The sequence below is a fragment of the Coturnix japonica genome, chromosome 2, assembly GCF_001577835.2.
Source record: "Coturnix japonica isolate 7356 chromosome 2, Coturnix japonica 2.1, whole genome shotgun sequence".
In the NCBI taxonomy this organism is placed as follows: domain Eukaryota; kingdom Metazoa; phylum Chordata; class Aves; order Galliformes; family Phasianidae; genus Coturnix; species Coturnix japonica.
Genome location: NC_029517.1, coordinates 49291018 through 49303910, shown reverse-complemented (window position 1 = coordinate 49303910; position 12893 = coordinate 49291018). Strand labels below are relative to the sequence as shown.

The window sequence follows — 12893 nt, the reverse complement described above, 5'->3', positions numbered from 1 at the left end:
TCCTTCCTTCCTTCCTTCCTTCCTTCCTTCCTTCCTTCCTTCCTTCCCTTTTCCTAAGGAAAAACAACCATAACACCTATCCTGCATGTATCTGAGTCAAACCTCCCCCTGTCCCAAGCAATTAAATAGTCATGAAAATGTTATAAATAACACTGTGTCTCTTAGCAGTAATATGTGCTTGCTTTTTTAAACTTTATTTCTAACTACTGAGGTCAGGTTGTTTTCCTATATTCAAAAACTAGGGTGGGAAGGGGGGAAGAAAAAATCCTTTCAGCACTGTATTATTATTATTATTATTATTATTATTATTATTATTATTATTATTATTATTATTATTATTATTTTAAGAAGTGTTCTGTGACATAATTCTATACAGGATGGATGCAGAACTCAGTGTTTCTTTTAACTTAAAAAATGGTAAAACAAAAACAAAATCTGAAGACAGACAAACAACAAAACTCAAAAAACAAATAAAAAAAACAACAAAAACAACAGAACAAACAGCTTGACTGAAGAGGCTTGTAGCTCTTTGACAGGTACAACAGTTCAACATGAAGCAGTTGGGAGTACATTCAACATAATTGTCTTCACTATTTAGTACATTTTGTTTTGAAACATTATGATTGGATTCCAGTATGCCAGAAATGTTCATATGGCTTCATTTGTATCCAGTCTTTGAAACTGCCCAGAATGATCTCTTGACAAAGAAACACATCATTGCTTTCTTTCTCCTAATTTCAGAGAGAAAATTTGAATTCTAATACTTTATTCTGGCTAAGCTGGAGTAAGAGGTTGCATAAAACCATATAATACAAAGGAATAAACAATTTATGAGCTGCTTCCATTAATGTATAGTTCTGAGCTAATGATGATGATGATGATGATTTATTAATGATTGCAATGTTATTACCCTTTGATAAGCTAAGAGATTAAGCAGATATTGTATTTACTGAGGTTGATCATTCTATCTTGTACTATCAATAGGGATTTTATATAACATCATATATATGTATAATATGTATAATGATATATAACTACTGCAACATTTATTTATTATTTATTATTTATTATTTATTATTTATTATTTATTTATTATTTATTTATTATTTATTTATTATTATTTTTTTTTTTTGTTTTTTTTCTGCAGCAAACCTTAATGCTGATTGTTAACCTGTTGGTAGTCTCCCTATCACTGTTGATGTGTGATAGTTGGGTGGATACCTCTGTTGTATCCTAAGTAGCCTATCTGTTCATTCTAGAATTTTATGAGCTACTACATCACAGAGAAAGTTCACCACAAAATTAATGTCCCAGTTCCACCAGAAACTTTTTACTTCTGGGAAAACTAAAGAATATTGGAAAAGCAGTGAAATAGAAAATCATTTTCACTCAGGGGCTCAGTTCTTCTGTTATTCTTTCATACATTTTTTGTCTTGCTACCAGTGACTTTTTTGCCACTTAGAGATAGTTTCATATTTTCTGCTGGGCTGTTCTGTTAACCTACTGCAGCTAGTGTACATGTCCTGTTTGACAGTTGTTTGGACTACAGGCAATTTCAGTCTTAAAAAGATTATGTATCTCTCCAAATAAACAAACAAACAAAAATATAATAATATAAGATAAAAATAATTTTTAAAAAATGCCATAGTGGAAGATGTGTATCTTTAGGTAGCCAGCTAGCTTCAAGGTGTTTCATGACCAGCAACTAAGTGAATACAGATGTAAATATACTTACATACACACAAGTTACACTTTGTCCTTTGATACTGCATCTAACTACAGATTTCCAGATAGCTTTCTTGTTGGTTAAATAGTTTCTTGTTAGATTCCTTGTATCTAAGAGGTAAATTTGCTGCTGTTCAGTTCTTGTTCTGCCCCAATAAATATATGTTTTGTTTTGTTTTTTCATCTTATTAATTAAAAAGTCTTTTCTTTCAGTGCTGTAATGCTATAAACAGAATTACAGATACTTTTACCTCTAGAAAATCCATTTGCATCCATCTTCTGTCTCATTATCTCTTCATCATCTATATATAAAGATTTTCTATTCATTGCACTTAAATGCTTTAAGCAGCTTCCTTTTCTTTTTTTAACCTTCAAACTGCACTGCTTCTATTCTTCTTGTGGTTTTCAAAGTTTGAAATTTTAGCATTCTATTTCATAATAGTAATCAATGATCTTTTCCTAAATAAGCCAGAGAACTGGGATGTGGAGAAGTGGTGCTGAGCCCTAACCTTTGAGGTCAGAAAATCTGATCTGAAATTGGACAGGTGCTGCAAATGCTTGAGTGCACGGCTGTACTTAACAGCAAGATAACAGATTGCAAAGGTGGAGGGACCTCAGTGATGAAGCAAAATGATCAGAACACTTAGGGGAATAAAAAAGACTGTGGGAGCCAACAAATTTAGCCGGAAATGCAGGCTGATGAAAATTTCTAACGCTCTAATTCTGAAGTACTCTATTTCATAATGAAATGACATGACCTGGTACTGAGAGACTTAGTCAATCTATTCCAGTGTAAATGACTTTACCATGTTTCACCTCATTGCAGCATTACATGCTGGCTCCTAATATACTGTTCTTTCCTTTTTCATCATGGCTTGCTGAGACATAAATCATTTTTTTACTGCTATGCCCACAGGCTATTTACTCTTTCATCATGTTGTTATTAAACTTCAGTCTTGTTTCTTGCATGTCAGCTTTCACCTAGTCATTTGTTTATTTGAAATAGACTTATAAAATGGGCTCAACACTAGTCCTTTGTAAACTGATAATGTTTTGTACAGTGGAATCAGGGTTATTGCCAAGTAAATTGCGATTTGGAAAGGCATGAAGCTGAAGCTAGCTTAGATTGTGTAGATAATTTAGGGACAATCAGCCAGTTCAAAGCCTACATTTTTGTAGTACCCTTTAGCCTCTATGTGATTATTTTCTTCTGCTAATACTATTAGACAGCTCTAAAGAGTAGGTTAATGTTTGCTCCACCTGAGTGTTTTAAAACTCTCAGTTCCTAGCAAGATTAACATTGAAATGTTAATACTTAAAAGTTAATCTTATCATTACTACTGATTGAAATGAGGAAAACTGAAGTGACGAACCTGAATTTTATAAACTACATCTACAATGAAGCTAAATAAAAGGAAAAAAAAAAAGTATATTTATTTAGAATTTATATTAGATAATGGAAAATTTTGCATGTTAGCCACATGTAGATATCTATACCCACTATTTCATAGATCACCTTTGATCTGTATTTTTTTCTGGGCCACATTAGCTGAAAAGTTTGTAATACAAACTTCTGAATCCAGATCTTTGATCCTCATTTTCCAGCCGCAAGTACTTCCTCATGTAAGCTGTCTGTTAGCTGTATCACAGGGTCCTCTGGGCTCCTCCAGTCTTCCAGGGATCATTTCTGTCCTACAATTTCTAGACTTCATTTGTGGCTTCAGTGAAGTCTCTGCTATCTCTGCTTATCCCTAACCTCTTATCCCCCTCAAAAAAATCCAGCACTAAAAAAATCCACAAAATATCCCCAAAACATCAAAGTACTTCCTATATTGACACTACTGAAGTTTTGATATTGCAGTTGGATGTCAAATTGCTGGACCCTTTCCTTTTAAAGCTTCCTTTGAATGGTAGTGGAGCCATAACTGGGAGTCTCCAGGGATACGTGCCTTGATTCCTACTTTGTCTTGTCATGGAAAAAAGAGGGTATGGCTCTGCATTGTAGCAAAACCAGTCCACAGAATGATTTGTTCTTACCAGTCTCCTTTTCCTCTTTCACTGGTCTTGTTACTTGCTTAATATTTTAGAAAGCAAAACAAGCAGAAGCACACTTGCTTTGGTGAAATCCACAAAAATTTCAGAGCTGGCCTCAACTGCAAGCACTGGTTTATAATGGTAGTAATATTTAAATATGCACATGTACAATATTCTGCTCTGGCCAACCCTTGTCAGACCTGATATGCTGTGATTTAAGACAAAGTAGACTTACAGCTCATCTTCCACAAGCAAATGATCATAAAACCCAAGACCATTCATGTATTTCATTTTGTTCATCATATCATTAACTTGTTGGATTACATCTTACAGCCAGCTAATTAGATCTATTTCTTCTGTCATTAGCACTTGGTAGGATTAGCATAATCGTTTACCTGCTCTTATGATGGCTTAAATAAAAGCAGGCCAAAGTTTTTATAACCTGTGAAAATTAGAGCTTATACTAACATCCTTAGAACTAGCTATTAAGTAGAAGCCATGTGAAAACAAAAAACAAGGCTATTAAAATTATCCTGTCGACATAACACTTAATTTACATGTGAAATGTAAAACACAAAGAATGATTTAATAGTTGTGTATGTCTTTGTTTTATTTTAATTCTGAGTTGATTATGAGGTCTATATGGAACTAAATGATTCATTTGTCTTTTAATTGCTCAGTGAAGAAAGTGAAGATGCTGTTTTATAGGACAAAAGGATAAATACTGCTGAAGTGCCTGATCCAGGATGAAATCTGAAGCTGGAATAGATAGTAATAGATGCATCTTAATTGTTGGAAATGTATTAATAAGTTTTACCAGCAACTGATGAACCTGATAACTTGAGCAATTTGCTTTTTATTAGCTTGCTGTATTGTACAACCTTATTTAGAAACCAGACTGGTTTTATTATTTCAAATGAATTTGTAGTATGGTTAATGCATGGTTAAAAGCTAAGGCTTCAGGTTTTCTCTTACTTTATGAATTCTAATCTCAAGCGAAATGATGAAAGGTCAAAGAGGAGATATGAACTATGTTGCAAGGAAAATAACTCTGCTTTATTTGTTTAGTTTAAAGTAAATAAGGATTAAAATAAGCTACGTGTTTATTAACAACTGGCTATTAACTGATCAATGGACTATACATTCAGAATCAGTTTAACAATAAATAAATCCTGATAGTAAAAACTTAACATCAACTTAAAACCATCTTAAAACCATCACAGAACTAATCACAGAAATCTCTGCTTCTCCCTCCCAACTCCTGTTCAGTAGTTTCAGGTACCTATATGGTAAGGATGGCTTACTTCATATATCCCCATTATCATACCACTGCGATTTTTCCAGTCCAGCATCAGACCCTTCTGCTCCCCAGATGCCAGCAGCAAATGAGAAAGCAGCTTAGGGACTGATACTCAGTTTTGTTTGTTTGGGTCATATATCCCTTGTACATTTATATTTCTATTTAGTAGCTTTTTTTTCCCAGCCAAACCATGTAACCAAGAGTGGGTTATGTGGTTTCCCCTGTCAATCCCCATTTTATGGATGGGAGGATCTAGGCAAACCCAAAACTGTTTAAGAATGTCAAAAGTCTGCAAATCAAGGTAGATTAGAGACACCTGGTTTGTCATTGTCTAGCTGACATGGAGATCTTGAGGCCAGGGGTTTCTAGAGAATGTAAAGGGAGGTTAATTGCCTTGTTATCCAACCAAGGAATTCAAACAGTCAGAGGGAAAGCAATGCAGACAAGAAAAACCACACTAGGAGACAGGCAGTCCCACAGCCTGTAGAGGTGATCCTCTCAGCTTGATATCTGTTGGCCAGTCTAAAGAAATAATCTGGCTCTTGATTTGGTAACATTGATATGAGGAGATAGATAGTTCCATCCTTCCATCCTCTCCTTTCTCGAGAAGATACCAAGCAAATTCTGTCATAAGAGTTACAGAGGCCTCTTCAGCTCTCTCTTTCTGAGTCTTACTGATGAGGCCTTGATGACTTCAGTAAGAATGAGCTAATTAAATAGTTTAGGGGATCTAGATATAGCAGTTTTCCTTCCTAAATTGTGGATTAGAATTACTTTCTAGACATTTTGAGAAGTCTCCAATGCAATACATATATTTATTTATTTTTATTATTTTTTTCTTCCTTCCTTCCTTCCTTCCTTCCTCCCTCCCTCCCTCCCTCCCTCCCTCCTTCCTTCCTTCCTTCCTTCCTTCCTTCCTTCCTTCCTTCCTTCCTTCCTTCCTTCCTTCCTTCCTTCCTTCCTTCCTTCCTTCCTTCTTCCCTTTCCTTCCTTCCTTCTCCCTTCCTTCCTTCCTTCCTTCCTTCCTTCCTTCCTTCCTCCTTCCTTCCTTCTTCCTTCCTTCCTTCCCTTCCTTCCTTCCTTCCTTCCTTCCTTCCTTCCTTCCTTCCTTCCTTCCTTCCTTCCTTCCTTCCTTCCTTCCTCTCCTTCCTTCCTTCCCTTCCTTCGCTTCCTTCCTTGCTTCCTTCCTTGCTTCCTTCCTTCCTTCCTTCCTTCCGTTCCTTCCTTGCTTCCTTCCTTGCTTCCTTCTTGCTTTCCTTTCTTTTCTTCCTTTCTTTCTTCCTTTCTTTCTTCCTTTCTTTCTTTCTTTCTTTCTTTCTTTCTTTCTTTCTTTCTTTCTTTCTTTCTTTCTTTCTTTCTTTCTTTCTTTCTTTCTTTCTTTCTTTCTTTCTTTCTTTCTTTCTTTCTTTCTTTCTCTTTCTCCCTCTCTCCCTCTCTCCCTCTCTCCCTCTCTCCCTCTCTCTTTCTTTCTCTCTTTCTCTCTTCCTTTCTTGCTTTCTCTTTTTTTAAAGCCTTCTGTTAGAACTGCATGCCGCCTAGAGATAGTAGGTAAAATGAAAAGTGGATTTGCTGTTTGAGTATAAACAGCTATGAAAGATAGCACTGATCTTATAATTTGATGCATAAACAGGTGTGATTTGAGAATGTTCAGCCTTCACAGGAGGAAATATGTGTGTTCATAACACCAACAAAAAACAATTTTACATTCATAAACGTGGTAGAGCAGAAGTGTACCCTAAACAAAACTAAATTAAAGTTCTAGTTTTAGTTTTGCATTATCCTTATATGTAGGAACCCAATTTTAGGATTTTTTCAGTCTAGTTTACCTTTACCCTCAAGCTGTTAGCATTTGAATTTCTAATATGATCTGGAAATGGATGGCATTTATTTTTTATATTAGCCTAAAGTTTACAGCTTACAAGTACATGAGTAATAAGCTTTGAATGTGTTAAGGCTTATGCCAAAGCTGCCTTGGTTTGAAAAACTCTATTGATCATTTCCTTTGCAACAGCCAAACCATATTTCTCAAGCACTAGCCTATCAGATGGGCTGCACATTCATATTTTGTAGTGTTGTTTATTACTCAAATCTACACCCCCCCCCTCCCCCCCCGTGCCAAAAATCGTAGGACACTTTTAGAATTACATGGTAGTAGAAAGCAACCCTTGAGAAAGAGGGTTGTTGTTGGGTTTTGTTTTTTTTTTTGTTTGTTTGTTTTAAGATGATATACTAACTAATTTCAGATTTATAAGTTAAGTTAGATCTAGGCAGGATTTCAGCTGCAAAGTGGTAGATAATGGAATGCTTATCCTGAGACTGGAAAAACTCAGCCAGCAAGTCAAGGTATCATAATATCATAGTCTTGTGTGGGTTGGAAGGGACCTTAGAGATCATTGAGTCCAACCCCCCCGGGATTTGAGCCTCTGTGTAGCAGAGCGGCACTTCTACCACTTGCGCCACAGGGGGTATTTGAACCCCGGGCCCCAGTGCTGCAACGCGGCATTCCTACCACTTGCGCCACTGGGGCACACACAAGGTCATGGAACATTTCGCACTTCAATGTTATTTTGCACATGGAATTTCCAATTTAGGGAACAAGAAACTATAGCATTCCAGTATTTACTACATGGATTGAATGAAGTGCTGCAGGTCACAAGTACTAGTTATATTTATTCTCTGTCAAGAAAATGATAGTCATAATTCATGTGCATTTGACAGCATAGTTTGAGGGCTGTTGTTAAACAAGATGTAAGCACAAAAAACAAAGCACTTGAAAACACAGATTTACAGTAATTACACAAATACATATTTAAATTAGAAAAAAAACACTACTGTGACTATATCATAGTAAGAACTCTCCACAGTTATAACATTGCAGCCAGTCTGCCAGTCTGCCTAATTATCCTTTGCAATTTCTGCCAAAGCTTGGAGTGCTATCTGCATGTATGTAACTTATAGTAATTCATGTTGGTTAGTAGAGTCATTAACTGCAGTTTGAACTATTTCCTTGTTTAAAGTGATATGAATTTCTCAAACACTTTCTGCCTCACTTTCTACGTATACGTTAAGGAGAATGATGGTAACATGAGTGAAGACCTGAATCTCTTCTCCTCTTCTAAATATTAATGAATAATGCTTCCAAATCTAGAAAATTTTCTCCTATTCATATTTTTTCTAGAACAAAGTAGTTAGCTTTCATGTATATCATGATGCATTTTAAGTATGAGGGAGAATTTCAAAATCTATTATACTTAGTGGGCTGTGAGATTAATGTATAAGAGCAATAATAAAACGATGTGAGAACCGAGGATTTTCCTCTCCTTATATTTCTGTAAGATTTCGGGGAAGTATCACCTATCATCTCCACAATATTTTCTTTGAAGAAATTCAGCATCTGGGCCCATTTTTTATTTGCAGATAAATAATAACTTATTTACTTCCTTGCGTTTATATTTAACTGAAAGTAAATTAATTATTAAGAATGACTATTTAGCTATTATAAGTCATAGACAAGAGTTCGCTTTATCTCAAGTTAAGACTGCTTTTCATTGAATTTGTTAGATCTTATTTGGGTTTAATCTCAGTTTTAATTTAAATGTTAAAATGTCAGTGCACTAGGTTTTTAAACTATGATTTTCCAATCTCCTTTCTAGGCTTGGCAATATGTCTGTAAATCAGAGTAACATATTTTCATTTCTGTGTTATTACTAGAAGAGGCTTAATAACTCTTGGTTTATTTTAGGAGTTCTTATTCTCAAATCACTAGACGTATTCATCCCAGAAGTTTTTATCTTACATTGCTGAGGTACAATCAAACAATGAAACAAATCAGTTTGCCATTTAAAACTAGGAATAATATGCCTGAAAATTACCACTAATCCACTCTCTAGGAGGAAGAAATACTAAAGGAATGTTTAAAATATTTTCTGTTGTGCTCATAAAATTCTGTCTCCTCCCAAGATGATCCACTGAACTGTGTGAATAGTTTATCAACACAGTGAATAAGAAAACAGAGTAGTAGACAAACACAGATTACTTCAAGAGATCTATTTGAAGGCATTTATCAAGTACATTTAACTGATTAGCACGGTGTCACCTTAGATGTTCAGCTGTAGTGAATTAATCTGTAATTGATTGTGGAGATCTGGCACTAGTTGCTGCAGGTGGACTGAAAAATGTCAGTTTTTGGAGTTACACACCAAAGGCAGCTTCACTCTTGACAAGTTCCTAACAGAAGTGTCAAAAAGACAATATCGGGAGAGCTTTAATCACTGGGGTTACCTTTGTTATTCTACAAGAGCATTTTCTGTGATCATTCAGAGCAGAGACTGTTTTGCAGATGAGAAGGCTCACAATTTAAAGTGTATGGCAGGATGTCTCAAGTTAGTTTTAACAAGAGATCTAGTAATGTGTTCAGAAGATCGTGTAGATTTATTTAAACAGAATCAAAGCTTTTTTTCCACTCTTCCCATACCATGTCATGTTTATCATTATATAATCCTGTAAGCCTGCTGCTAATTAATAGCAAAATAGCACAGACTAATTGCAGGTTAAAAGTTTGGGTTATTAAGCATGTGTTGACTGTGTTGCATTTTTCTGACAATACACAGAAGCTTTATATACAGTTTTGTATAGCGCCTGTGTCAGTGAGGTTCTATTTCACTTTGGTTTCCTAGATACCTCTGCGGGAGGCCTGATATCATAATAGGTGATGTTGCTAAGTGCTTTGCATTGGACTGAACAACTGTTTCATAACAGTTGCCGTTAAAATCTTCTTATCACATGATCTATCATATCATTTCTTGTAGTTTTCTGGTTTTTACATTTAGTACAATTTTTAATAACTGAAGGAATTCCCAGCTGGAGAGTTTAGAAATACTAATGAAATTGTGAACTCATGTCAGCAACTGAAAGGTAAAAAGAACATTGTGAGGATGGTATCTCATACCTCAAACAACCAAATTAAGAAATTCTGAGATAGGGCTATCCTGAAAAACTTGTAATAATCAGAGGAAAAAAAGAAGGATATCAGCCCTGGAGGCATCCCTAACAGCTTTAAGATAACCTTATCTCTTTTGCTCATTGGCACCACTAAGAAAAAAGTGGAAAGGGAAAGGAAAAAAACACTAACAAGAACTGTATGTTGCTTTGGGGGGAAAAAAACAAAAGCAAAACAGTGCTTGTGCTTATAAACTGAGGGTTAAAGTTTATTTATGTGTCTCTGACCTAATATGAAAAAAAAGAAGAAAAATGAAGGGAGGCCAAAAAGAATCTGAGATTGCATTAGTTAGGTGAATTATGAAGACTGAATTGTCTGTATAAACTGAAAAACACTCCAAAGCATATTCTGGTGAAGGATCTTGCAGTCAAACTGGATAGTTCTTGTTGATTTTGGAACAAGAATTAAACCAAGGTCTGTTATAAAATAAAGTTGCAGAGAAGTGACAGAAAATTGCCAGAAAGGGATACTCTATCATTATTATAAATGTGCCAGTGAAGGGCTTGGCTATAGGGTTAATTTGGCTTAAGGATTCAGTTGAAATCTAGATGTCAAAACACAGTGAATAGATGTAAAATAGAGATGTCATCAGCACAATTAGTAACTGTAATAGCTACATGAATTCATAGGATCAATCAATTTTTACAGTTGTAATAATTCTTTCATATTTTTTCAATACGCAAAATAATATGAAATCTGCTGTGTAAACGACTAACTTTAGAACAGTAAAACAATAAACTGAAGAGAAACAATATGCATCAGAGAATAAATATCATTTTTTGTCTGGGTACCTGACACTCAGTAGTACAGAAAGGCAGCAAGTATTCCTTGCCCTCATTGTCTTCCGGTTTTATATTATGGTGTAATAGAAAAAATTTCAAAGAAATACTAGGTTTTTGAATGTTCTTTTTGTTTTTGTTTTTGTCTTTTTCTTTTTTACATCTGTTTTAATAGTGATCCACCTCAGCTTTTTGTTGGAGGAATATAAAGGAATCACAGAATAGCTAAGGTTGGCAGAGGCTTCTGGTTCAACCCTTCTGGTCTGGCAGGAACATGAAAAACAGGGTGACCAAGTTCATGTCCCAGAGTTTATAACCAGGACTTCACATCTAGTTTTATCTTCCCAATTTTTTTAATTTTTTTTTAAATTCTTTTTCTCTGTCTCTACTGCATTTGATGTATAGAATAGAAAAATGACTATTACGCTGCCTTGCAAATTTCAAATGCTCAAAGCTTATCAGCTGGTTTCATTTAAAGGTCATGAAAATGGTCTCATTAAAATTCAGAAGGTGGACAAAGTCTGCAATCAGAAAAGACAAAGAAGGCTCCTCTTTTCTAGTTTGTTTGCTCTTTCTCAAATTTAATAGACCACAGATTTCTCCTACCTGGATCTGTGGCTGCTTTTAGGTCAGTAGATTCTCTTTTGAACTTAATTCATTTATGTGATGAAAGGCTTCTTGGTCTACCCTAGAGAATCAGGTGCAAGCAAGAAGGATTGTTATTTATCCAGGCATTTTCAGGACAAATAGAAGTTAGTGTCACTTTCATTTGTAATGATGAAAAGCCTGGAAAGCTCCATACTCTGAGCAGTTCACGTAGTATATTTCTTCAGAAATCATGATCTCAAACCATTGTTTCTGTTCAGACAGGTCATGAAGAGCCAATTTTCCCTGAGAGGACAAAGCTTCTTTACTTATGTCAACCTCTCGGGTGTAACATCATTACCGTAATTCTTTATAGCCACCTTTCCAAAATCTGTACAAGATAATGAACACATACAAGATCCTTTATACTCCCGTCTAATTTTTGGTTATTCTGAAATATCAAATGTTGAAAAAAAGAACACTATGAAGTTTCATAAGATGTCTTGAGGAAAAAGATCATAATGTTTAAAGTTCCCATAGTTGAATTTTTCTCTGTAATTTTACTTGAATATTATATGTAAACCTATCTCAATAATCATGATATAATATTATCATCATGATATTGATCCTTTTTTATGCTACAAATTAATATTGAATTTATTGAATGCTTGAAATAATGTATATGTACCTATTTTATGTATATATTACATTAATAAGGTGCAAATAGGATGTACAAATTATTGTAAGAGGGGACTATGTGAGAGAAAAACTTAGGAGGAAGTCCTGAAGACATTTTGCTGTGTTTTATGTTAGGTTTTCAGTGTAAAGAAGCTGGAAATCCAGAGTCTTCAGCAGCTCAGTTCTACTGTGGTGAGTATGAATGGTAAAGGTAAATGATAAATCAATGTGATCAAAAAGTCATAACTTGAAAATATAGTTAGTTGCTGCTTTAACACTTGGAGTTATAGAAATACAATGTAATTTCTCATTATATTATATATATTATTACTGTAGAAAATTAGTGAAAATAACAGGGAAAAGAAAAGCAGATAAAAGAAAAATCACTTTTAGGTAAACTGCCTGACAAGAAGTTCCTAAACTTCATGAAACATTAACATGGAAAATGCAAATTTCAATTTCAACAAGAAATTCTAAGTTACGACAAACAGCTTCTAAATTTCAGACTAACAATGACGACTTATTTGAATGTATTAGTTGCTTCTAATATTTTGTGCACTTCTAGCTATGTATCTACCATATGTTAAGGCACTCATATGGTTAATGTAGCAGTATGAAAATATAAGAATAAAAATATAACAGACAAATGTCCAAGCTTGCTCACTGTCTCAGTGCTATGGTAGAGTTATTACTTTGAGAGTCCATGGACTCTTTTTCTTCATAGAATTTAAACTGGGGATTTTTATTTTAAGTTTCTGTAATTTGTAAGTATTACTAGACATTTTCTCCCACC

At 34.7% G+C, this 12893-nt stretch overlaps 1 long non-coding RNA gene across 1 annotated transcript; it reads left to right on the top strand.

The window, feature by feature from the left end:
- The first annotated feature begins 9781 nt into the window (after positions 1–9781).
- On the top strand, positions 9782–12292 carry LOC107309481. The gene is made up of 2 exons (XR_001553195.2): positions 9782–9973; positions 12236–12292. It is a non-coding gene; the product is annotated as an uncharacterized LOC107309481 (long non-coding RNA).
- The last annotated feature ends 601 nt before the right edge of the window (positions 12293–12893 follow it).